This window comes from Crassostrea angulata, chromosome 3, assembly GCF_025612915.1.
Source record: "Crassostrea angulata isolate pt1a10 chromosome 3, ASM2561291v2, whole genome shotgun sequence".
Lineage (NCBI taxonomy): Eukaryota > Metazoa > Mollusca > Bivalvia > Ostreida > Ostreidae > Magallana > Magallana angulata.
The window spans coordinates 6,442,484-6,467,022 of NC_069113.1; the positions used below are offsets into that span (position 1 = coordinate 6,442,484).

General features: G+C 33.7%; 1 pseudogene; it reads right to left on the reverse strand.

Annotated features, from left to right (window-relative positions):
- Positions 1–33: 33 nt before the first annotated feature.
- LOC128177202 (organic cation transporter protein-like) lies at positions 34–23,279 on the reverse strand (annotated as a pseudogene).
- Positions 23,280–24,539: the final 1,260 nt, after the last annotated feature.

The window sequence follows — 24,539 nt, forward strand, 5'->3', positions numbered from 1 at the left end:
ATTTAATTCAATTCATTACACAAATTATAACATCTAGTTTATTTTTTTCTCGACAGTGTCTGTGTTTTGTTTGGTCCAAGCCGCTGTGTTCTTTATACCACATTTTAAGTTCTTCTATACTGGTCGGAAGTTCTCGGCCACGTGTTTCCGGTAGATGAAATGTCATAATGGCGGAGAGAAAGCACATGATGCTGAATACCACACCGGGTCCCCACGCCACGTAGCTGTGCTAAAAGTAATCAATTTTAAACGCATTACATCAGGTGATAAAAACGTTATTGGTACAAACCAAGTTACAATTATATCACCTCCATTGATCATATTAATAATATACTCTTTCTACTAGACAACACAGTGTTAGTACCTTTAATAAGACTTTAAATAATCAAATACCGAATATGATTAAAAGTATTTTGGCAATTTTGCCAAACAAACAAGACCACTTAACTTTAACATCTTATATCGTTAAACATTTTTTAAGAACACCAAATGTAATTATTGTTATTTATGTATTTATTTAATCTTTTTTTGGTTGACAGAACATTCCCTACAATTACATGCTTTTAATTGTGTAAACACTTACAAAAGTATTTGCAAAAGGAGCCAAAGCACCGCCAATACCGCGGCAAATCCATAGCCAGAATTCCTGTAAACAATACGACGAATGAAAAAGTGTTTATTCAAATCTGTTCCTATATTCAATATTTTCACACATCGCTTATTAAGGATAGTACTTAAACACCAACAATGTCAAATACCTGAGATTCGTGGGGTATAGCTCGGACGTAAACAAGAAGACGGAACTGAACGCCCCGGTAATACCGTACTTTCCCATCACCACGAAAAACGTTGCCAGGTATCCTAGGGCCGAGCTCTACCCTACAATATGAACGAAAATAAACGTCTGAAAGGGTTCATGGAAGTGATTTGTGTGACAAAATCTATCAAAATTCAGAAAAGGAAATATTTGTTGAAATTTCTTGTCGTAGTGGATCTTTGAATAAATGGCAAGATTATAGAAGTGTCATAAAGGAGTTAGGATTATATTGTTTGTCGGAAAGACACATTTAATTTTCTTATCCAAAAATGATTTTAAAATGTTTGGAAAGATGTAAAAAAGGTTCAGTGGGATTCAAACTCATGAACTACAGATTCATTGTTGTTGCTCTTCTTTTTTTTAGTAACTCTAACCCACTGCGCTTCACTGTTGAGTAGCTATTTCGGGGCAAAATATTACATGTATATGAATTTATACTTGATTTCATCGTTCATTTTGATAGGCAGTACATCACAATATGGGGGTGTCCCACACCACCTTTAAATCAACGAAGACTTCGACTAAATACAATGGATGACATCGTCACATCAAAGTCATTTTTTAAGAAAGAAAGTTTTACAAAGGAGCACATCAAAAGTAGATTGAAATTACTTCTGTATACCTTGCAACGACGATATCAGCGTAGAGATTAAAAGGGATCCCCCAGCAATTCCAATCAGCATAATCACGGTTTTTTTCCTCTCAATTCTAAAGAAAGAAGAGGCCCAGGGGCCACATCGTTCACCTGAGCAACAATTGCCTTAATTCTGATCAAATTAGCATTACAGTATCAAAACATCTTGACAACTAAGTACAGCAGATCTTGCTAAAAAAAATTGAAAATCTCCCAATTTTTATCCACCTCTCTTTTTTTTTTGGTAAATACCAAGCCCCATTTTGTTGTTGTACCTGTAAGAAAATTTTTCTCTATTCCAATATACCCCCCCCCCCCATTTCCTGGTCTAATAGTTTTTGAAAAGATTTTTAAAGATTTTCTCTATATATTCCTATGTAAAAATTCATCCCCCATTGTAGCCTCGCCCTACTCCTGGACTATTATTTAAACAAACTTGAATCTATACGATCTGGGGATGCTTCCACTCAAATTTGGGTTTTCCTGGCCTAATAGTTTTGAGAAGAAGATTTTTAAAGATTTTCTCTATAGATTAAAATTTATTCCCCATTGTGGCCCCGCCCTACCCCCATGGACCGTGCTTTGAACAAACTTAAATCTAAATTATCTGAGGATGGTTACACGCCAATTTGAGCTTGTTGGCCAAATAGTTTTCATAAGAAAGTTTTTAAAAGATTTTCTCTATAAATTCCTGTATAAAAATTTATACCCCGACTGTGGCCCCCTACCCCCAGGGACCACGATTTGAACAATCTTGAATCTACACTACCTGAGGATGCTTCCATTTTAATTTGAGCTTTCCTGGCCTAATAGGTTTTGAGAAGAAGATTTTTAAAGATTTTCTCTATATATTCCTATGTAAAACTTGATCCCTCCATTGTGGCCCCACCCTACCCCCAGGGACCTTGATTTGAACAAACTTGAATCTACACTACCTGAGGATGCTTCCATTTTAATTTGAGCCAATCTAGCCTAATAGTCTTTGAGAAGAATATTTTTAAACATTTTCTCTATATATTCCTATGTAAAACATATTCCCCCTATTATGGCCCCACCCTTCACTCACAGACCATGATTTGAACAATCTTGAATCTACACTACCTGAGGATGCTTCCACTTTAATTTGAGCTTTTCTGACCTAATAGTTTTTGAGAAGAAGATTTTTTTAAGATTTTCTCTATATATTCCTATGTAAAACTTGATCCCCCAATTGTGGCCCCCCTCCTACCCCCGGGGACCATGATTTGAACAAACTTGAATCTACACTATCTGAGGATGCTCCCATTTTAATTTGAGCTTTTCTGGCCTGATAGTTTTTGAGAAGAAGATTTTTAAAGATTTTCTCTATATATTCCTATGTAAAACTTGATCCCCCTCTTGTGGCCCCTTTCTTCCCCTGGGGACCATGATTTGAACAAACTTGAATCTACACTACCTGAGGATGCCTCCACACAATTTTAAGCTATTCAGGCCGAATAGTTTTTGAGAAGAAGATTTTTGAAAAATACCAACAAATTTTCAATTCTCAATTATATCCCCTTTAAAGAGGGCGTGGCCCTTCATTTGAACAAACTTGAATCCCCTTCACCTAGTGGTGCTTTGTGCCAAATTTGGTTGAAATCTGCCCAGTGGTTCTTGAGTAGAAGATGAAAATGTGAAAAGTTTACAACAACGACGACGACAACAACGACGACAACAGACAACGGACAAATTGTGATCAGAAAAGCTCACTTTGTCAAATGCACTTATTAAATCACTAAATTTAGAACAGTCAGTTGTTTCTATTCAATTCTTTAAAGCATCGTGTACGTCTTTAATAGTATTTTCGCAATGTCGGAAAGTAGACCTACATTTTATCGGTAGGAATGGCTCCATGAAAATTGATGTAAACAAAGAGCTTACAATATCATTCAATGTTTAAGGATGCTGTTTTCTTTTGCACATGAATTTTAACAGTTGACATCTATAATAGATTTGCGAGCAACAAACATGATATTTGTGGCGATATTTTTTACAACTGTAATAAACTAACTACACTTCTTAATTTGGTTGTGAGTTCACTTTATATTTATTATTTCAAAAATAATGTCGACGTCGTTTATTAATTAAGGAATTAACGCAACGTAAAAAATATTACTGATAGATATGACTTGTTTATAAGTTTCTAAATCAAATTGGAAGAACATTTACAGTTTTAAGAGATCAGTTCTAAATGAAGACAATGTAAGGAAGCAAATTATTATCATTATCATCATACATGTCCTAGACCACTACGATGTCGATATCGACGATATCGAACACAAATTGACGATATCGATATCAATATTGAACCTGATAAATTGTATTAAATTAATGTCAATATCGAGGACATCATACACAAAATGAGGATATAGGTTGCAATACATTTATGATGTCGATGTTGATGTCATACACAAAATGAGGATATAGTTGTCGAACCTGAAATAGGTTGCAATACATTTATGATGTCGATGTCGATATCGAGGATATTGTACACAAAATGACGATATCGACACCGATATCGTTCCTGATTATTTGTATTTGCCTATTTGATGCTGGCAAATAGATATTGATCCGATATCGTCGATATCGACACCAAGGTTCAATAATACGACATTAATGATTATTATGGAGTTTCACAACGCCGACGTGACATCGATAAGATATCGACACAAATTCTGATATGTAAAGTACAGATTAGTTCCACAACTATAGCCTCACGGAAAATGCGGGTTGAGAAACCGTACAGCTACAGTTCCATTCATATTAAAATGTATTTTTATTGTGCAAAAAAGTTACTTATAAACTAATTTATGAATATTTTTTCTCAAAATTCAGTATTTCTAATAACGTTCTTAATTTTCAGTTTAAATTAAACTTAATGAAGATTATTATTGTTATGTTTTACCTGTTTAACAGAAGAAATTCGGTCAAGGCTGAGAAATATTCAATGGCACTTAGAAGAAAGAAGTTCACGAAACGGTTTCCATACAGTGTGGCAGAAATCAGATTCAGTCCGGTGTAACGAAGAATTTTGACCCGGGTTGAAAATTGACCCGGGGGTCATTTTTCCACATTGAATAATGAGACGAAAGGTGTTGAATAAAGATCCTAATCCGTTGAAAATTGACCCGCATCGTTGAATTATGATCATGAAACCAGTTCAAAATTCAACAGCAAAGAAGCACAAAATAAGGAATCAATATTATAACTTGAGTTTATTTAATTAAAAATTATCAGTTCATACATTTATTCTTTATATTTATATGTTTCAACGGGGGGGGGGGGGGGGGGTTAAAAATGAAGCTTTATAAATGAATATTTTTTAATTTCCATATTATCCCTTTAAATATGTAATAACTATTTTATTCATAATAAATTTTTCGCGTATAATTGCTGTTTTGTGTGATATCTATATATTTCTCTAAAAAATATATGTTTTTTAAGAATATTTGTATATGTCACAGGATTAATTATTTTAGTTCATTAGTATTCATATTTGCGTTCACTTATTTCAACATTTCATGTTTTCATTTCCCATTGTTCATTTGTTTACATTTACACCGCTTCATTCATTCATGCAATCATTCATTGTATGATAGTAGTACGAAAGGTCACGTAGTTACGTTTGGCGGGTGGATCAGTGAATGAATGGGTGTGTTAGACTGGTTTTTCGGGTTTAAGTGAGTGAGTGCGCATGTCCATTTGCATTATCGAATTTTTAGCACGACTTTGATTTAATATCACGACGCCACCCAAGACAGACGGTTGAATTATTAAGCTTCATAGCTTGTCAACCCGACTATTATCTTAGTTCATATTGCTGTTATACTTGGTGAGTTATTTTAATCAAATATGTGTAATTTAAATATTATTTAACTAAAGATAAATTTAATGAGTGAATGTAGAGAATGAGAGTGCTTTAGTAATATTATAATTGTATATGATTATAGATCACCTAGCTGTACTTGAGGAAACCATTTATTCGATAATATACAAATACAACAATAAATATTCAGCGTCATTTCCACAAAAGGCCTTGGAGTTCTTAATTGTTCCCAAATGTAGCCCAGAATATTATATATTAGCTACCCCTTGACATATACATAATTACACGTTAAAATATTCAATGAAGTTAAACTCCATTTTTTAAATTCGCTGGAGAAGTGTACAAATGTAAATATTTTAAAAATTACAATACATCATATTGTTTAATTTTGGTTTTACGTTCACCCAGTAAATTGAAACTTTGATATTGTTCATTGTAGATTTTCTGGGTGTGTGCAACTACAAAATTTAGAGATTTTTGTGCTTGCACCCACTCAGTTTGTTAAAACTGTGATTATCTGAATTTTGTATTCACACCTATCCAGCCAATAACAGTGTACAAAATGATGATATGCTAACATGATAAGCTGTAGTAACTATATCTTGAAAGCTTTTTTTAAAATTCTATTTGTTACGTAGTTACTAGGGTAACTAAATATCATCAAACCGCTGATTTTTTTTAGGCATACACAATTCTGCTTCATGGAATCTGTGGCAAGTTAGCAACCTAATTTTTGTAATAGTTTTTAAATCGCTTTGATTACAAAAATTTATCATAAATACTAACAGTAGTTGTTTTCGTCAATATATAGGTAAATTGCATTTTTTGAATAGAAATATGTAGAAGAAGATCATACAGCAGCGTTGGAGTAGATGGTTGACCTTTCCATCACAGCCACCTACATTATTAATTCAATTTAAACGTGTTTTATTGAACGGAATGTTCAAATTATTGAATGGATTGGATAAGAGTCATAGCCTATGTAAACCCTTTCAAACATACAAAGTCAAGAATAAATTATCTATAGTCATACGAATATAGTATTACAAGTTTACAGAATATTATTGATATTATGTGCATATAAGACAGGGGATACTTGAATATTAAATAACTATCTGAATATTTATCATATATGATTGTATGACATATTGTTGGTAGACATGTTGACTCACACCTACATTTACAAACATATCACCTTCATTTATACCTGCAGGGATACAAACATAAGAATGACATTTTCATGATCCAGCCCATTTGAAAAGAACAGTAAATAAAAGGGGACTATACTAGTATACCGTATTAAGTAAATATACATGTATAATACTTAAATAGGTTTAAACCGTGTAACCTAAGAGAATCAAAAACGCTTTGAAGCTCTAATATAAATATAAATATGGAAAACAATTTTGCAATTTTATCCATGCCACTGTCCTGGTTGCTTCAATTTGTACATGTTTAAGCAATTCGGATTTTCCTTGATGCAGCTGCTCCAAACAACATCACCATATTCCAGTCTAGGTCTGATAAAAGCCGAATTTTAACTAGTGTTTATCTATCAATTGTATGCTTGAGTAATCTTAATATATTCAACTTTTTGCATGCCTTTTCATGTATACCATTAATATAATTAGATCAACCATCCTCCGACTGTATATTTAGATGTAAACCTACTTTTAAAAAAAAAAATGATAACATTTTTGCTGTATACTATATGTTTTTAATTTTGAGGAAATATATTACGTCAGTTGCTTGTGTTTCTAATTTACCGGTAATTAATGGAATTGAAAACTCAAAATGATAGTTCTAAATAAATTGCATTTTTTAAAAAGAACTACGTCTCTGCATATGCAGAAAATTGGATGGTGCTTCAATAAAGTTAATCCGACAAGTTTATGAAAAATTATTGTTAAGTATATATGAATAATACAGTATACATAAAAAAGATAAAAATATGACAACCATTCATTTATTTTTTTGTCAGGGATGCTGACTTCTTCAAATTAAGCATAGGTATTTGACATTATATCATTTTGTCTTGATATAAATACATATACCCTTTACCCAATAAAACAGTATAGAGGTTATATTTTCAATTATTAGAAAATACAACGCCAGGTGCTTGTCGAATAGAGCTCTGTTGAATTGCATTAAAAGTGACAATAACGGGCAATACATTTGTTAGATATATTTATCAGAGATTATGACAAGTTGAAACTTAAAATTCTGTCACATGAGGGATGAAAACCATGTCATCTATGTCAAAAAGTATTCTAGCCCTACTCGCCTGTTCCATTCCGAAGCAAACGGTCATTTTCTTAGCTTTATTTACATAGTATAGTAATAATAAATGGATATCATAGTTTCAGTCTCAAAATTAAATGATTAATTGGACCTATCAACCTAAAAGAAATTAGCCCATCCGCATATGTATCGGACAGTATGAACATTTTAAAACTAAAACTTTCAAATATGTGCATGATTGTACATTTAAACTGTGTAGAGTAAGTTCCAGTTCAGATCAAAACTCTGAGGTTGGGGTCAATTCTCAACAGGATCAATTTTCAACGTGTCGATGTCGTCAGAGTTTAGAAAAATCTTTCTCATACTGTTGAAAAATGACCCCGGGTATAAATTTCACGATTTTGGTCTCAATTTTCAACGTTGAAAAATGACCCCCCGGGTCAATATTCAACGTTGAAAAATGACCCCCGGGTCAATTTTCAACCCGGGTCAATATTCTTCGTTACACCGGCATATGTAAGACTGTTTGTCACCCTGAATTAATGGATTAATATTAAAAGCAGCTAAAAACAAACGGTTCTCTTATAAACACGCAAATAAACATCATAAATCACTAAGTAAGTAAAAAGAAGTTGATTTCGTATGATTTTTAAATGAGCATTGATCAAACAGTTAGAAATTAATAGCGATATATCCTACCATTGACTCCTGTGGTGTTTGTTGTGTCATAAAAAGTTTAATATTTTCAAAGTTAAATCTCTTGAAAGTGTTTGTGGAATGTATTTCTAACCGATTGGTACACTTTTTTTGCAAGAAATGAAATGAAATCACAGAATGAGTTAGATTTCCAGGTCATAACAAAATTTAAAAGTCCAGTCTATCAGTTTTGACACCCCCCCCCCCTTTCTACTTCAGGTTTCAATACATAACCAAAGTACGGTGATTTCGCATTGCAAACAACATAAAGTACCCCAGTTGATAACGTTAAAGAATTGTGCGAGGTGTCCCGGTACTTCCGAATGGTGTATAAACCATCTCTGGGTATGAACAGATGAAGATCAATATAGAAATCTTGGGGTTTTCCCTTTTATCGATTTGAATTGTACTTCATTGACTGGTATATTGATTTTGATAAAAAAAAGATCTTTTAAATGTGACGCCAGTAACTGAGGAAAGATCATATCATCAATTCCCTTATATGTCAGGCAATTATATACACTTTCATTGCCATTTCAATTTGCTGTCTGTGGGCTACATCGCCCACCTGAACTGTAGTTCTTGTATCATTCTATTTGAAAATATATAGGTAAAATCTCATTTATTCGAAGATTTGACATTTAATTAAACAACGAATTAAAAGAAGCTTACTTTTTAGATATCCTAACTTTAGATCAATCTCATTATCCAAAGCATCAACGTATTAAAGGTAACTTAATTCGAAAATAAACTACAAATAAGTAAAAAAAGTTAAAACAAGGTCACTGTAACCTGTATATAAGATATTGAATATATGACGATGTTTACATAGTAAAAATGATCTCAGTGGTTTTAAAATTACATTTGAAAGAAAGATTCAAATAATAGTGTATCGAAGAATCTTAACCATTTGCATTCTCAGCTGTGTTATAAACTAAACGTGGAAAATTCATCAACGACTATCAATGACTGCTACATTGTAAAAAAAAAATCCTTATTCTTATATTTTTTCTTGCTTATTTTGTGTGTTCGTGAATCAATACTAAGAACAAAGATCCACACCCTGAAAATGTTGGAAATTAGTGAACATTGATGTCGGGATCGAAATATTCAAAATAGCTAATCAATAAACTTATCATTATTTTCTTTTTGCGATCGGCCTCGGCAAATCAGATGTGTGTTCTTATGAGGCATGCGGCAAATTTTACTTTTTGCGCTGGCATTGGATTTGCGCCTCGCATTACTTTGATTACTATGCGGTGACAGCTTCAATCTTACTAACTTATCCTCTTTGCACCTGGTGGTGTATAAGGCTGTAACCAGAGACCTCCAGTGATAACGGTCTTAATTAAGCGATTTTCTCCATTTCAACCCAGGTATTTCCAGTGTTTTTGAACTCGGTGGTCAGAGTACTTCACCAAGTTTCCTTTGGTTCTCCCCTCTGGCGTTTCCCGGAGTCCATTTTAACGCTACTTTTGAGATGTTATTTGGCTCCCTTTTTACTGTATGTCCAAGTCATCTCAATTTTTTTTGCTTTATTTAGATCATGATATTTCTTTGAGCTGTTTTCTCGTACAGTGCATGGTTGGTGATCTTGTTTCGCCAGTAAATTTTGCAGATATTTCTTAAGCATCCGTTATGGAACCACCCTGAACGCCTCTAGGAATTTTTCTGAGTGATTCGCCAACATTCTGATCCATATAGAAGTACTGAAAATACATTGCTGTTGTATGTCTTAGTTTTGGTCATCTGGCTGTTTAAGATGATGTTTTTCCATATCTTATTTAGTTGTTGAAATGATATGGTTGTCCTCTGCAGTCTGCTTCCAATATCTTTTGATGTTGCATTGCTTTTGCTGATGACACTTCCAAGATACGTGAAATTTTCTACTTCTTTTAATGGTTCATTGTCTACAGTTCGACGGAGCTAGCTGCATTATATTTTCGTCTTAATTCTATTGATATTTAATTCAATTTATTTTGCATGTTTGGAAAGATCTTACGTTTTCCTCTGTATTTGTTGGAAGAAGTTAAGGCTAAATTGGCAAACTCAAGGTCTTCTAACAGAGATGTAATGGTCCATCTTATTCTTCTACGCTTGTTGCCGACTGTTTTCTCCATGACCCAGTCTATTACCACAAAGAATAGGAATGGTGACATGATAATTCCTTGTCATACTCCACTTGTGATGCTGAGCCACTTGCTAATTTGTTGTCATCAATCACGCTGCAAGCGAAGTTATTGTAGAAGGCTTTAAAAATTCGAATAAATTTTTCTGAGCATACATATGCTGAAAGTATTTTCCATAGTCTCTCACGATGCACTCTATCAAACGCTTCTTCAATGTCGATAAAGTTCAGGTCAATTTGCTGTTCCATTTGATGCATTGCTCCATGATGTTGCACAGAGTAAAGATATGGTCTATGCATCCTGCATCTGGTCTGAATCCTGCTCGCTGTTTCCTTAGTTTATAATCGATTACTTCACTAAGCCGCTGCAGATTATTTTGCAAAAGACTTTACTAGGAATCGATTAGGATGTTATACCACGCCAGTCTGAACTGTCTATTCTATCAGCCTTCTTTAGCAACTTTACAATAAGTCCCTTATGCCAGTCCTTTGGAAACGCCTCTAACTTCCATATTTTTGTGAACAGGACATGTCGCTGGTCTGTAGGTATCTTGGGATCGGCTTCAAACAGTAGACTCTCTAAACTGTCTATGTCTGGAGCTTTGTTGTTTCTAAATTGTTAAAGGCTCTCTTTATTTCTTCCTTCAGAGGTGGTTCAAGTTCTATTTCTTATTGTTCCCGAAAGTTCTCATCAACGGATGATGTTTCTGTTGGTTCGAGGCGATTGAGTACTTGGATAAAATGTTCTGCCGAACTTTTGAGTTTAGGGTTTTCTGATGTTATTTCATTTCCGTTTTTATCTTTCTCAGTACCACTGTATTTGGAGTAGCTTCAAGTTAGATCTCTTGTGATTCTGTAAACTTCACTAAATCTTTAGGCTGCTTCTCTGCCTCATTTGCTTCTTTGTCTAAATTTGATCTTCTATCATGCCTATTAGGCTTTACAATATTCTTTACTATAATTTTCCAACAGTCTTTATGATTTCGCATTCATCATTTTCTCTTTTCGATGTTTCCTGTTGTCAATAAGGGTCCAGATGTTGGCATCAATCCATTTTTTATCTTGTTTCTTTTTAACATCTAATACTGTGTTGCTGACGTCGGTAAAACTTTCCTGATGCTTTCCCAGATGTTCTCACAGGGGTGTTCGTCAATTCTTTACCTATATCACCTAGTACTTGAAATCTGTTTTTAAGCAAGGGGGTAAACTTTTTTTCTTCTAGATGGGTGATGTTAAATCTATGAATAAATTTTGTTCCGTCTTTCAATTTCTCCGCCTTTTTCAGCTGTAGTTTGACCATAACAAGAGGTAGATGGTAATCACCACCATCATCTGCACCTCTTTTTACCAAGACATTTTCAATTGAGTGTATCCATCGACTGTTGATGATGATATGATGAATCTGATTTTAGTCCCTTCTATTGGGTGAGTTCCAAGTTTTCTTGTAGATATCTTTATGAGAGAAGAGGGTCGCACCTATCACCAATTTGTAAAGTCCACATGTGTCTGCCAATCTTTTTCCATTATCATTCATCAGGTACACGTAAATCTTTAATTAGATGTAGGTTACTAAAAATATTATTCTAATGGGCTTGTTTTGAGAATGGAACAATTACATAACAACAACCCCCCCCCCCCCCCCGTTTTGTTTGCTTGCGTAACAATTTTAATTGGAAGTAAATTTTGCTGCTTCGTTAATCACCAAAAGAGAGTGATCTATTTATCATGTTTATCGCATGAAATGCTTTTGTATTACATTAGATCTAACTAAAAGCTGACCAATGATATCCCATTATTTTTTTAAAAGAAATATTTTTTTTTATTTGGAGACTTTTTTCAATGAAAAAGATTTTAACGATTTAGAATCTACACTATCTCAGGATTCTTGCATGGAAATATCACACAATATAGCATTGTAGTTTTTGAGAAGATTTTAAACTTTTTCCCTATGTATCTCTTTGTTAAAATTTGAACCCGTCTTGGGACCCTATTATTAGTCAAGGGGTCACAGTATTAAAAATTTAGAATATACACAAACTTTTAGGATGTTTTCATAGTTATATCAGAAACTGTAGCATTTTAGTACTTAATCAGATTTTCAAATATTTTTCCTATATATTTCTATGTTAAACTTTGAGTATTAGTCTAGGGGTCACGGTTTTCACAGTTTAGAATTTACACAATTTTTTAGGATGCTTTCAAAGTAATATCTCAAAGTGAAGTACATTAAACTTTGAATATCTTTTGGGACCCCGGTATTAGTATGGGGATCACGCTTTTCACAATTTATAATCTACATTATCCTAGAATACTTGCAGTAATATCACAAGTTGTAGCATTCTAGTACCAGATAAGAAGATTTTCAAATATTTCCAATTTTTTTAAATGATAAATTATGAACCTGTATTTGGGCTTAAGTATCATACTGGGGTCACGATTTCAACAATTTTAGAATCTTCACTATATATACCAGCTTTAATGTAAATATGGGCAGTTTTAGTGCAGCGGTTCTTGAGAAGATAAAGAAGACACACACACTTTTTCACTGTTTCAGAATTATCTCCCTTTTCAAAAGAATGTTGCTCTTTATCTTAATTATCTACATTTCCTTCTCCATAATGATACTTTGTACCAAGGTTGGTTAAATTTGGTCTTGTAGTTCTAAAGGAAAAGTTAACAAATGTAAAGGTTGACAGACAGACGGACGGACAAACTGACAGACAATGGACAACAGGTGATCAGAAACGCTTACCTATACCTTTGATTCAGGTGATCTTAAACCAACTTCATTACTAAGTGCAAAAAATGAACTATAGGTCAAGCGTGTCTATTTACCATACAAACCAAAGTATGGCGGAATTAATAAGTATTAGTCGATCCTGCAATATGTCAATCATTGAATACTTTCTGACTTCAGTATTTTTTGGGATGTAGGTTTGAATCACAGCATCAGAGTCAGATGCGACCATTATTGCACCGTTTTCTTTATCCAGAGCTTCCATTACACGCATTTTAGTTTTGACGATATTGATTACTTGCTTAAAGGACGTTTTGTTCATTTTAGCGGCCCTCCGTACCACCTTTTCTGCCTCGTCCAAACGACCATTTGCCATAAGCCATCTTAGAGATTCGTCAAACAGCCTGAAAGAAACACATCTGGACAATGAAAGCTTTAAAGTAGAGAGAGAGAGAGAGAGAGAGAGAGAGAGAAAATCGTTTAGTTCGAACACAGATATAGCAAAATTTCGAATATAATGAAGTTTTTTTAGTCCCCTGCAAAAGTCTTATTTGATAATTGCAAAGTTTAACGGTTATTATGAATTCGGATATAACAAATTTTTAGAGATATAGAGAACTGAATTTGAGTCCCGTAGAAGTGAATAATAAAGACATATAGCACTTCTATAGCTTACTTCTTTTCAGTTAAAAAAGTTTTCACTACTATCAAACATAATAGTTTGGATGAATTTATTTTCACACAATTTTTTAAATAAACAAATTAACAATCCAATCATTAAAGGTATCAAAATAGTGTATTTTCATTCTAAGCCTCAATGAGCAAATACTGCAGTCTTGTGAAAGAAAACATGTTTATGGTGAATTCGATATAGTTATTATTACGAGTTCGTTAATCTCTTGAAGCTACTCTGAATCCACTGGTCCATAGGACTTCGCTAAAACCAGTTTTTATATATATATTCAAAGTATGTACAATTACTTTGATAGATATTTTGTACCAGTATTCTACCAGATGTACACAGACAGCAGTGCCATGAGAAGTTGAAGGTATCTCCAGGAGAAGGTCTGCATAATATATGCTAAGGGAGTCAGCATCACCATTCCTGTCGTCCAGGCGGTGATTCCAGCGACTTCTGCGATGAATCGCCACTCCATGGGAACTGTTTCTACACATAGTGTAACACTGGTCAACAAACATCCCTGCATAGTAAATATACTTCGTTAAATGGATGGTCATCTGCATTTTTTCAATTGTTTTTATAATTTACTGGTAATAATAAACATTAAGAGCATTGAAGAGGCATGGGCACGATTTTGATCAAAAATATTTTTTTTCTTATTTTAATGTTTGCAATTCTTTAGTCAGGCATTTCTAATAGGCGGCCAAAATTTGAGTATCATTCGTTGGGTAAGAAATGACTTACAGAGCATTTTTTTTTACAATTCTTCGCTGTGTAAACAAAGCTTTTGTTTACATTTTGAATGTTGAAGTGAAGATTCTAGTTTTTGACATAAAATTCATGTGTTGAACGTTAGGATCTGGTTTTTTATGCTTAAAATGAATACGAAAACAGACAAAACAGCTTGAAAAAGATTATTTACAGGTATATTCAATTGAACCTATGTAAACAAAAACAAAAACCGAGAGAACTTATATTTTACATGACAAAAAATTGTGTGCCTTGTATCTTGCTTATAACTCTACGACTGACTCTCATATTTCATTTGATAATTAGAATGCATTCTTAAAGCATTTTAAAAAATAAAAAAACAGGAAAATAGAATTTGACTAAAATCGTGACCATGCCTTTAAAAAAAAGGAAACAAAGAGCAAATTTTAAACGTCCAAGTGTTCTCTAGAATGTACTCAATACTATAACGACTCTTTATAAAGGTTTTAGTGTTAACAAGGCTGCATAGACGTTGTTTTTTAAGGGGGGTGTGCGGTCATCTTGTACATTTGACATGTAGGACTTCATATTTATTATTTTTATATCTTTTGGCAACAATTTTGACCAATATTGGATAGAAACAAGCCATTTCAAAAAATGTCTACATTCTTATTCTCAAATGTACAAGATGACCGCACATCCCCCTTAAGTGAACTAGGCAAGGAAGATTAAAGTTTAGAACAATTCATGTTGGTGACAAATTAAATCTTGCATTCAAATTGATCCTCTTTCCTTTTCCTTAATACCCAGCATTCTAGGTGAAATATCAAAAAATTATTCGAAAAATGATATCAAAAATATTTATTTTCTATCAAGTGTACCTCCACTGCCATGCCAGTGAAAAGTCTGAGAATGGTGAATCCTACATAGGATGGGATGAATGCAGTGACAAGGCATAGAATAAAAAGAAGGATGTGAGAGCTGACGTGGATAGTCTTCCTGCCGAACTTATTGGAGAGACCGGTAAACAGGAAACCGCCCACACCCTGACCAAGTTCTGAGAATGAGAAATGTCCACTTTGACAGACTCTCCGCACACTAGTCCCCACTAAAAAGAAAGAAAGACCGTGATTTCATACTAAGTACTTTAAATGAACTGTATGATTTAAATTCTCAAATACACAAAATAATTTTTGTTTTTAATTAATTATCTTAATGAAAGAAAATATACTCATCAATTACTCAAAAAAGAAAAAATTAGCTTCAGCGTTTTTGATATTTTTTCTTTCTGATTAAATTCAACTGTTGCCTCCTGGTGAACTTTGATTTAAGAATATTCATGAGTGTGTCTTCTTTACCTTATTGCTTGTAAAAAATATACATCGACCATAGTTGAAAGACAAGGCTATGTTAAAATCCATAAAGCCCCAATTTGACGCAAAGCAATCGGTTTTGGGTGTAATAATTAACCAAAATTAGAGTGGATAATAATTAAAGTTATTTCAAATTTTATTTTTGCTTGCAATTTGGATGAAAGAACTCAAATTCAGAAACTTGATGATTTAAACATTTACCTCCGTAACAAAAGAGATGTCGTCGTGAGCATTGTACTTGTAGCCGTTTGGACAGGAAGTGATCGTCTGAGAAGAATTGGATTGGTTGTAGGACATCGTTACCGAACATTCGTCATACGTGACGTCAAATGTGGAATTGATTGAACTGTTGAGATTGGTCGGCGAGATTTCGGCACATTGGAAGTCGGGTCTGTATCCTGTTAATTGTAAAAGTAATTTAATTTACCAATGAAAAAATTAATTTATATTTGAGACGTTATATCAAAAGACCATAGACGCCTGATTGTGAACATCAGCACCATGTGCATGTTTCTGTCTTACCGATAAAAACCACCGCCAGAAGGTTAAGGGAAGATGGTAGATTTGTAGCCAACAAAAAGATTATCTGTCGGATCTGATAGCGGCCCCATGGTTTCAACGCTCTCCAAATCTCGTCCACATCCAAGTTTTGTTCCATAAGTTCAAATTACAGGTATCTTATAAAATAAACACATTGGTCGCTCACATTTATGTCTATCAGCTCAAATTACAGGTGTCTTATGAAATAAACACAACAGTCGGTTAAATTCCCGTCTATCAGCTAAAATGACATGTAACTTGCAAAATAAGTACTATTCAAAATATAAGAAAATGGCCGGGTACATACAATTTATAAATCAAGTTCTAATATTTGTTGTATTTATACAATGTGCATATCTACTTGAAAGTTTCATTACTTTGGAAAGCGAAAAAAATTCGAGCTACAGGTCTGGGGTCAAATACATTCAAAGTAATTTATTGCAATTTCTTGCTTTAAACCTTCAATTAAATAACCATTACCATTACAAGGATTTTCGAATGTTATTAATTATATAACAATTACTTTGCAAGAATAATTAACTAGATTACAAATTACATTTGAGAAAATACATGTATTTAATATATTGACATGTACAAGTAATGTTATGAAAGTTAACTGATGATTTAGCTACAGCACCTACATATGTTCATTTGTTGCATTTAATGTTCATTAACTGTTTAGAATTCATGTCCCCTAACCAACTTTTAAAATGTCTTTTCTGGATCACTGAAACTGAACATTTATATTCACTAAATTCTTTTTTAATATAAACACATTGGGAAAATACGGGTGTGTCTGGGGTAGAGAACAGACTATAATTGTTATCATCAAAAGTTCACTTCTGTTGGTCAATTGGTCATTACGGAAACCGACCACAGGGACGTATTGGGCAACAAAAACTTAGAACCCAACTGAAGCCATAACGCTACGCTAAACTGTCAATTAAACCAGCGTGACTTTAGTTTATTCATTTCAAATAACAGTATTTTTTTGTAAAATAAACAGAATTAATTTTATGATATTCAATTAAAATTGGAAACATTAATTATACGAATAAAAAAAATTAAAATTTTGAAGAAAAAGAGATCGAACATACCATCAAAATCATTTGTTCTCTAACAAATTGATAAATATTTGACACATTGATATTGATGTTTTATATTATGTATTATTGTAAGTGTGGGGGACAATGGATATTAGACAGCTTTCTTATTCATATATACATCAGGATGTAATTGAAAGAATTTTAAGTAATTTGAATTACATGCCTTTTTGAAAGTATTTAAATAAATTATAGAAATTATAGAAAAATTGGTCAATTACACATTACTTTCGATTACATCCAAATTTATAATTAATAACACTTAATTACCATTTTAAAAAAAAAAACCTATCCCCGTCTAGTGAATAAAGACGATAATTAGTCATCGTTACAATAAGACAGAAATTCCTTAACAGATATTGAACATATTGAACTATAGAGCGATCCATCATTATAATTTAATTTTATAAGTAAATGGTTAATTTTATTACTGAGAGTATTTTACTCAAATTTGTATGGATTATATTCTATATAGTATATTCACATCAAAATATGTTGTAGAATTAAATATATTTAGTTTGATTCATACAATTTATTATAAATTATCTGCTAAAACCTATCACATTTTGGTAAGTTAAAACCATGAATACATGTACATCAGTTCAGACTATCTTGTTAATTTTAAATATATCAGTAAGGAAAATGTATTTTTGTTTTGCGGGAGGGGGTTTCTTTATCTCTTTTTAAAAAATTAATTTATTGTATATAATGACTGTTCATAGATTTAAATGACTTTTTATAATAGTTTTTCTTCAAGAAGAAAAAGCTCACGAAAATCTGCTTGAGAATACCATTTCAAGGTAATCCAAACGAGAAAAAGTATTGCTAGTCTACGAGTTGGAGTATAATTTTGAATAAATAATTCTAATAGCCTGAAATGCCAATATTGAAGTGACTGTTGGTTCCACCTTTTGCAGTTTATGCCAGGTGTGCTCGTATCATTCGACTTAAATCTCGATCTCAAAGCTGGTTGATATTTATATTGTATGGTGGCACAATTCAACCATCATTATAATGATTTATTTATAGATTGTTAATGTCATCTGCTCCATACCAATGTTCGATAACCCTTAAAAATTGAGCAATATAATATCACTATCACTTATATAGTTTCGGCTGTTAGGTACAGTGGTCTTATGGGTTTTCCCTTACATAATTAAAAAATATACCTCAATGTTATTTAAACGGACAATATCAACGCTTCATGTTTGAAAGTATCTAGGTCGCTTTAGTTTGCCGTTTTGTATCAATTCTTTAAAACGACAGAACGGTGGTTATATTCTTTTTTGAAATTTAATTTAATTTTCATGAATTGAAAACAGATTTCATATAAAGACTTAAGATGGGTAAATATTCTAAGGTACATACTCTTGTGCACCATATGTTTGTCTTTGTCTAAAGTGGTATAAATTAGAAGTGGCATGAAGTTTTCACTTGGTTGGTTTTTTCACAAATGATACCTTTCATTAATTTTGCAATTATGTTGAAAAACACTACTAACGTATGAGACTCCAACCTAATGCATAAAACAAACTGGCAATTTCGTTTGGATAAGAAAAATGTATATCTGGTTGTGAGTTGATCTTATCTTTTCTAGACCACCTAAGTTAAAGGCTCAAGACAGCTTTTCTGGTCAAAATTTGTCAGTTGTCTGTCGTTGTTGTCAACTGATGGTCGTAAACTTCCTCTACAGAACCCCAGGACCAATTTCAACCAAACTTGGCAAAAAGCATTATTGGGTGAAGAGGTTTCAGTTTTAAGTTATATTTTGTAAAGTTCTGTGTAGCATACCTGTAGTTCTTGCAGAGCATAGTTCTAAAGTCATTGTAGAGGACAGTATTCATGGCTGATATAGAATATTTCAAAAGACCTTGTGGAACATAGTTCTAAATACTTTTTGGAGAATACTTCTAAAGACCTTATGTGGCACAGTTATAAAAACCTTGTGGGGCTTTAACACACCGCTTTTAAAAAAGAATTTACTTTAATCTATCCTCATAGAACTTAAAAAACCCATACAACATAAATGGGACAGGTATAAGAGATGTATATCAAATTAAACACGAATTGTTTTGAATTGACATTTATTTTCTTCTATGAAAATATAATGTCAATGTGCCTCCAAAGACACAGGAGTTCTTACTATAGACTTGATTTTTCTTGTTCTAAAAATAGATCCCATGCTGGCTAATATAAATAGGGTAACCTATTTTGAGGCAGAGTCACAGCATAAAAGTGCTCGGATTCGGACTTTTTCTCAACGGGTGGTTGTGGAGGGGACACCGGTGAGCCCCCTTCATGTTTTTTTCTTCAGATTTTTAAATCTTCGGAGTGGGTCTGTGGCTGCGTGGTTCGGCGGTTGTTTTGAGTGATTGGAGGGGCATTGTCCTGTTTTTGTGTGCATGATTTGCATGCAGAAGAACATTTGGAATCTCATATTTGGTGCTTTTATATCTTTTGGCAGCGGTTTTGGTCAGTTTCGGGCAGAGACAGGCCATTTTAATACATGTTTGCATTCTTATCTTCAAATTTACAAGATGGCCGCACACCCCACTTAAAATCATTGTTTGTACATCCTCAGGTTGAATATTCACATGCATTCTTCTGTACAGGTTAAGTTTCGATTTGCCGATTTATTATTTTGTGAAAGAAAATAATTTTGAAAATGGAATACATAGAACTTCATTTTGGTTAATATTTGATAAGTTGCCCAGTTTTCTACTTTCACAAGATATACACTCAAAGTCATAACTCTAACATTCCGAATAAAGACCTTGTGGGGCATAGTGAAAAGACCTTTTGGAGCCTAGTTCTAAAGACCTTGTGCAATATAGTTTTAAAGTCATTATGAAGCAAAGTTCTAATGAAATTGTAGAGAATAGTTCTAAAAAAAACTTTTGGAACATAGTTCTAACAACTTTGTTGAGGACAGTTCTGAAGTACTTGGGGTGTGTTTTTGAAACCCTTGTGAAGCATAGTTCTAAAGACTTTGTGGAGCTAAGTTTTGAGGGTTTATTCAGCATAGTTCTAAATACCTTATGGGGCACAATTATCTCGGCCTCGTGGAGCGTAGTTTTAAAAGCCTTGTGGAGCTTCACAAAGAGAAATTTTCTTGGGTTTAAAAGCTAGGGCTTACAAATCTAAGGGTTACTTTCTCGAAATGCCGAAAGTGTATTTTTCAATAACAAATTTGTATATAATACTGTAAATACTACATATTTAAATACATGCAATTGTAGGACTATTTGCATGTTACAGAAAGTAACGTATCACTAGTCAAATGTATACAAGTCAAAAGAGGTGAAAATTAGAGATCTTAAGTTTGAAATGCACAAAATATGTCACATCTGTGAAATAAGATCAGCTCATAGTATAAATATGTTATAATTATACATGTATATTGCTTATTACGTTGCATTTTTATGATAGCCAGATATCGTTATATATCAGCTCAAGAGCTGTCATCCTTGAGGGCCGATATACAGCAACCGAGGGCAAATATGGGATGCGATATATACAAAATGCCATGCAATGATTTTTATGTATCGTATACCTATAAAAAATATAGAAGAAATACATCATTAGATAAATGTTTGTCAACAAATCGGTCCTTGAAAAATCTCTTTGTCTCCTGTCCATTTGTTTCAGCTATTTATATATCAAGTTGACGTTAACGTTGTCATTAGACGTCATACTCGAAATCGGAACTAATCGATACATATCGAATTTCGAATTTAAAAAAAAGTCTCTCGACACGGGAAGTAACTTCTTCAACAAAAAATATTTCAATAAAAGCCTTTTCATAATTGGCGCATGAGCAGAAGCGCCCAAATGTTCGTGCACTAAAAAAAATTAGATTTGGATCGTAAATTGTTGCCTAAATAATCGCATATAAAAAACAATTTGTGCTCGCACGATCTAGAGCGAATGCTGTACGATGCAAACGCATTAAATCTTGTGATATATCTTGGCGTCAATATATGTGACTGTTGTATAATAATACCGCCCGTTTCCGACGCTCTTCAGTAGACATAGTTGAGTGCGAAGAGGTTTTTGTGCAGTAACTTCCAAGGTCAATTGAGGTTTTAATCAGATATGCTTATACAAGGTACATATACTAGTGGTGTCCAAGTAGCGTAGTGGTGTTCAAGTAGCGTAGTAGACAATACACTCGCTTGTCACCGCTGCGACCAGAGTTCGATCCTTTTGATCGACAGTGGCTGTATGTGATAGGGTATGGCGGTCACCCGCTTTGACACATGGATTCTCTTCGGGTACTCCGGCTTCTTCCCACACCAATGACCCCCTCGCACTTACATCCGTGCCAACGAGGATATTAATATAAGTTGTAGAACTTGCTTATCAATCGTTGTAAAATAAATTAAGTTCAGTTTCAGTTTTAGTGGCAAAGTATTGAAGCTGATAAATCGTACAATTAGAGAAAAACTTTGCAAGATTATATGAGACACGTTGAACAACAGTCTCATGGTCGCAAATCACATGCATAGATAACTGCAATTCATCTTACGACCTTTAAAAATCTTGCATCACTCTTGCAAGTACACAAAGCGCTGTTAATTAAAGTTAGTACAGATGTCCGTGCGTTACATTGGGATAATAGTGTGAATGTGCATGAATAGTATGCATGTTCACAATTGGCGTACGAGCACTTTTCAACACTTTGAGATCGAAATTTTGTGGCTTCGCACGACCTATCTAATACATTGCACGAGGTCTCGCATTCGTTGCATGCGTTTTTGATGTCGCATCAAGGCTCCTCAAAATTGTGGACATACACACTTCTTAGATGCGACCGAATGCGATCCAAATTATAATGAAACGCACATCAATTCGAATGCTTACAACGTTTTGTGTACTCGCAAAAGCGATGCACGATTTTTAATTTTTTTTAAATTACAAATTGCTATAGGAAAACAACCTGTTTGAATCAAATTTCTCAGGAAATGCTTATTTCCGAAAATTTTATCGCGGAAATATAATCTCCATTACATTTTAGAAATTACTACTGTATTTTCAACATTTCGTGTAGGAATATTATATCTCCTATGGTAATGTTTATTTCCTTATGGGATATTAATTTTTAAATCTCACCTCTCATGTGAGATACACTAAAGACAAAAGGCATTGCATACCAATATCCTCTAGACAATGGTCTAAAATTTGGTATAAATGAAAAAATTGTGCCACCTTTGCACTGGCATAATTATCCAGCACAGTGGTTTGGTTTACTTACATTCAGTTCAAGCTTTCAGTGGATAAAGGTGTTCCGATGGGGCCACTTCGACCTTTGCACTATCACCTTTAAGCGCGAAGAAAAGAAGGCGAAAGTGCAAATTCGAAGGAGCAATACTACTATCTCGCTTCTTCGACTTCGCATACTGGCTTTCGCTTCGCCGTCGCAATTTCGCCCCTTCGACTTCACACCTTCGCAACTTTGAATTTTCACATCTTCAGTCTAAAGGCATAAGTGAAAAGGTCGAAGTAGCCCTATCGGAACACCATAAATTAACACTTTAATTAAAATCATGATCAGTTTGTTTAATAAATTTTAACTAACATCATCATGAAGGAAACGTGGTTTTAAATTTCGGGAGGGATGTTGATAAAAAGATTAAAGAAATGTATGCTTTACCAGGACTTAGTAATGGGTGATCTCCCTATCGTGGTGTCAGAAAGCACATTGTAGCTAGGTTGTTTAAAGTGAAACGTTTCTGATTTCATTCAATTATTTTTTCCTCTAGAATTAGACTTTTACATGACATCCATCAATGATTATGTGCCCTGTGTCATAATTTGAGACTCAAATGGTAAGAAACAATAATATGTTTTAAAGCAGTTTGCGTTCATTAAAAACCATAAATATCAAAAATAGATACCATTTTTATTCTAGCATTATGTTACTTCCAGATAAATTTCATGTAACAGATTTAAATTTTTATTGGGAAACTTCAATTCATACGAATATTTTACTAATGATACAAGCGTTTGTCTAAACTTTAAGATGTATGGGAGGCTTCAACATTTAACTTCATCAAATTTTTATTCTTACAACCCATCATAGGCGTCGGAAGCAAATTGAAAGTGGGGGGGCTAGACTAATCCTCAGAAATATTGAGAAAAAAGTAACTCCAAAAATCATGGAAATCCTAATCCGTGGGGGGTGGGGGGGGGGGGAGTATACCTAGTATACCTATACTTCCTATACTTCCAAAAAAAAAATTACTTACCCAAATTTTTTACTCCAAAATCATGAAATTCCTAATCCGTTGGGGGGGGGGGGGGGGGGGCGGGGGCTAGTATGCTTCTGAATATAACTTCTCAATCTTTCAAGGTAAATTTAGGAACAATAATCTTTCCTACGACAAAAAGTGGGGGGGGGGGGCTGAACCCTCTATCATGCTATGTTTGTAATGGTTAGGTATAACTTTGAAAAAAAAGTGGGGGGGCTAAGCCCCCCCCTAGCCCCCCCGGTTCCGACGCCTATGCCCATTAAGCTCATCTGAGATTAAAGCTTAAGTGAGCTCCTCTGGTTCCTTTTTGACCGGCTCCCGTTGCCTGTCTGTCTCTTTGTCTGTCCTTCTATATGTCTGTGAATAAACTTTAATATTTTCAATTTTTTTTTCCAAAACCACAGGACTGGTTTTAACCAAACATGACAAGCATTCCTAAGTTTATACAAGAAATTTAAGTTAAAACTTTGTTTGAAACTGGTCAAACCCTCTTTAAAGGGGAAATAATAAAAACAATCATTGGAATTTTTTCGACATTTTTAAAATATAACTTCTCAAAAACCAAATGGTCAGAAAAGCTGTAAATTGTCCATACCACAATCCCCGAGAGTGGGGCAACAATGGGGGAGAAGTAGAAATAGGAATGTGTAGAGAAAAATCTGTTAACATCTTTTCAAAAACCAATCGACCAAAAAATATTTAACTTGCGTGGAAGCATCAACAGGTAGAGTAGATTCAAGATTGTTCACATCATGATCCCCGGGAATGAAGTCAGGTCA